The sequence below is a fragment of the Lupinus angustifolius genome, unplaced genomic scaffold (assembly GCF_001865875.1).
Source record: "Lupinus angustifolius cultivar Tanjil unplaced genomic scaffold, LupAngTanjil_v1.0 Scaffold_156_4, whole genome shotgun sequence".
NCBI classification, from domain to species: domain Eukaryota; kingdom Viridiplantae; phylum Streptophyta; class Magnoliopsida; order Fabales; family Fabaceae; genus Lupinus; species Lupinus angustifolius.
The window spans coordinates 215,640-219,697 of NW_017726078.1; the positions used below are offsets into that span (position 1 = coordinate 215,640).

Genomic DNA, 4,058 nt, shown 5'->3' on the forward strand with positions numbered 1-4,058 from the left:
AACTAACAAAGGATTATGATAAAAATACTTCCATTTTATGCTACATAATAATTTTTAATCTGAAAAAAATTAAATACTCTACTATATTATGATTTTCTTTTACATAATACTATTTTTTTTCTTTTGACCAATTGAAAATCTTAACTGAAATCATAAGGACAGAAAAGGTATGCAAAGAAAATTGGGCTAGACTTTCAGTATTGGAAAATAGGGGGGAATATGATTTTATAATATTTTCAAAATTTTAATTTAAAAATAACTAGAAATTTGGATCTGTGCAGCATTTTAGCATCTCGATACATTGCCTCCCAAGACTAGAATAGAGACTATCTCTAATACCAGAGACTCTAGAACTATATATAAATCGTGATATGCTATATAAAAATAATCTAATGGTCCATATTTTAATTATTTTATAATAAAATATTGAGTGGAATTCACTTACTCCAAGAGTAAGTTTTTGAGACTTACTCTTCATCATAACCATCAATTCTAGGGATGTCTAATGGTTTAAATTTACTCACTAATTCAAACCATTGAATTTTTCTAGAATTGTTGGTTAAAATGAGAAATAATTTTAACAAACTTACTCTTAGAGTAAGTGGATCCCCTCCCTAAAACATTTAGTCCTCTTTCCCCTTATAGTCTAGTAGGGGAGTGTGAGTACTTGAGAGTAGCACAGCCCAAGAGGTGAGATTATATGAACTCGTGCAATGCTTAGGCTAAATCCTTCTTATAAATTCTCTAACCCTCTTGGTCATAGAACCATAGAAAATCTTCTCCTTGTGCTTGTTTATTTGAAGAAAGAACCTCAAATTTCTTAGAAACAAGAGAAAGATGGGTGCTGAAACTACTGAACATAGTCCAATACACATAATGTTCTTCCCCTTCATGGGTCATGGCCATATGATACCTATGGTTGACATGGCCAAGCTTTTTGCATCAAAAGGGGTGAAGACAACCATTCTCACCACACCCCTCAATGCACCTTTCATCTTCAAAACAATAGAAAAATCTAAAACCTATTCCAACATCAATATGCAAACCATCAAGTTCCATTCTATAGAAGCAGGTTTACCTAATGGGTGTGAAATTTTTGACTCAATCCCTTCACCAGAATTTATTCCACTCTTCTTTAAGGGCACTGAACTGTTGCAGGAGGGATTTGAGCAACAACTGAGTCTACAACGTCCAAATTCTATTGTTTCTGATACGTTCTTTACACGGACAAATGATTCTAGTGCGAAATTCAACATTCCAAGGATTGTGTTCTATGGGGTTAGTTTCTTCTCCATGTGTGCTACTGAATGCGTTAGACTCTACAAACCTTATGAGAATGTTTCTTCTGAGTCAGAATCATTTGTCATTCCTAGTCTTCCTAGCGAGATTAAAATGACAAGGACTCAGGTAGAAAATTACTTAAAAATTGGTGATTGGTTAGAAAGATTGATAAAATTCAAGGAAGTAGAAGAGAAGAGTTATGGAGTTGTTTTCAACATCTTCTATGAACTTGAGAAGGACTATGCTGATTATTATAGGAAGGTAATAGCAAGAAGAGCATGGCATATAGGCCCTTTGTCTCTTTGCAACATTGATAAGGAACAAAAAAATATAGAGGAAAAGAAGCATCTATCGATGAGCATGAGTGACAAAATTGGCTTGACACAAAGGAAGCCAATTCAGTTGTTTATGTATCCTTTGGAAGTATTGTAAACTTCCATGATTCTCATCTTAGAGAAATTGCATTAGGACTTGAGACTTAAGGGCAACCATTCATTTGGGTTGTGAAGAAAAGCAAAAAAGATGGAGAAGAATGGCTTCCTGAAAAGATGTATTTTCTAGTCCTTTGTAAGTATCACTACATATACTGCGAGTAGTGATATAAAAACTATACATCGGGAAAACCATTGACCATATAGTTTTCCCGATTATTCAATATTTGAATCCAGTGATCATGCTTCTATGGGTAGTTGTAGTCATTTTTTCCACGTAAGTCCATCTTGTGTTGTTTCTCTAAGTTGATTGGATCTTGTGGGATTGGTTGTTGCAGACCAACCTGCCTTATAACTCGATTAATAGCATGTCACTCAACAAGTGTAAAGTAGATAAGTGACACACATGCTCGAGCGATATTTGCTATATGACCCATAAAATTAATGTTCCTATATGAGGTCCAGACAATCTGATAGATAAAAATAAATTAGTAACATTAAAAAATAAAGTAGTAATAATAATAAATAAATTAGTAGGAATAAGAAAATAAATTATAAATAGCAAAAAATGAATTAGATAAATTACTTGATAAATGTGCAAGCAATCCAATATTGACTGTATGATGTTGGTTACATGACCAGGAATATTGGTGGTGATTAAATGTTACGACCACTAAAATGTAAAATTACATTAAGTTAGTATATTATTTGGAATAAATGTTTTCAAATGAAAAGTTATATATAAAAATAAAGAATTATACATTTTTTAAAAATAAATATCTACATTCGGACAAAAGGAAATAACTGCAATGGGTTGTCGTGCAGTCTTGGAGCAAGAATTGGAATCTGATCGTATGTCCATGATTGTAGTAGTAGAAAGCATCCTCCTATTTCAATTTGACGACTGATTAATGTTGGAGAATATAGTCTCCGATAAAGACATGCCAAAATAGTAGAGGCCCAATTGTATTAGTATGTCTGTAATAAGTCCTCTAACAATGGGAGATACATCAGGTGAAGTCGTAACACTGATGTATCTAGCATAAGGAAATCGCCAATCATTCGTAAAATGAATACTCTTGCACGCTGTTGAATTACAACATCATCATAATCTTCTGGAAGTTATTAAAATGTAGAGTCAAGCCAACTCATTTGGGCCATTTGCCCCAAAATTTGTGTATCAGTTGGGATAACACCCAACAAGTTGAGACAGATAAGATCTAAATCTGTACTCATCATACCGGTAACAACATCTCCATCAATAGGTAATCCAAGCTGATACATGACGTCTTCAAGTGTATTCGTGCACTCTCTAACCGATAAATGAAAAGTGTGAGTCTCTGACCTCCATCTCTCAACCAATATGGTTATGAGATGGTTGTTGATATCTAATGCTCCAATATCCAAAATGTTTCCAAACACGGTGTTACGAATAACATGTAACACAAATTCAGATGGAAGGTTTTGCCAAATGGTGTACCTTGCCTGAAAAGTAACCTCTCCACCATTCAATATGTTTGTCGAGACATAATCTTTCTAAACTGTGAGTGGGGAATGGTTAATGGGCCCGGGACCAATGTTTTCCATTTCTTAGGAATAAGGAAATTTGGGAAATTGAGAATTCAGGTAACTTTGAGAAATTCGGGAGTGGGTGAGTGTATTTCAGGTGGTTTATGCCAAGTGAGGGAGGTACTTATAAACATCCAAAGTCGTGGAAAGGGTCCACAACTTCAATGGATGTCATGGCTCTATACCACGAGTTCAAAGAAGGTACCGTAAGTTGTGCTCTAGCATTCTTTGAAACCTTAACATGTGCCCTAACTTGTGTTGAAGTTGTGGATACGGTCCACGAGTTTGGTTGAAGTCGTGGATGCTGCACATGACTTGTATGTAAGACAGTTAAGTTTTCCTGGAGGTTTAATTCATTATGTATACGATTCAAATTATGAACATTGGGAATCTGGTACCTACTTCGAACTCGTCGATGTTGACCACGACTTTCCTAGGTGCCTGCTTCGAACTCGTGGATATGGTCCATGACTTCATGCTTTGGTAATTGTTGAACACGCCTTTCTTAGTTGAAATTGAAGAGTTTGTATAGGAAATTAATAGTGGTTGGTGGAAATTAATTGTGTGATGTTTATTGGAATTTAAGAGTGTGTATTGGATCACTCTTCTTAGATTATGAATCACTTTGCAAAATTTCATTTTTTTGGTTTGATTTTGGTGTGATTTTTGAGTGAGTGGTAAAGTGTGTATATATGGAGTTGGGATCATGTAGATGTCATGCACGACTAAAAATCTCGTGTTGTACATGCACAATTTTCTATGCAACTCGTGCACCCT

At 34.8% G+C, this 4,058-nt stretch overlaps 1 pseudogene; it reads left to right on the forward strand.

Annotated features, from left to right (window-relative positions):
• The first annotated feature begins 779 nt into the window (after positions 1 to 779).
• On the forward strand, positions 780 to 3,752 carry LOC109340290 (annotated as a pseudogene).
• The last annotated feature ends 306 nt before the right edge of the window (positions 3,753 to 4,058 follow it).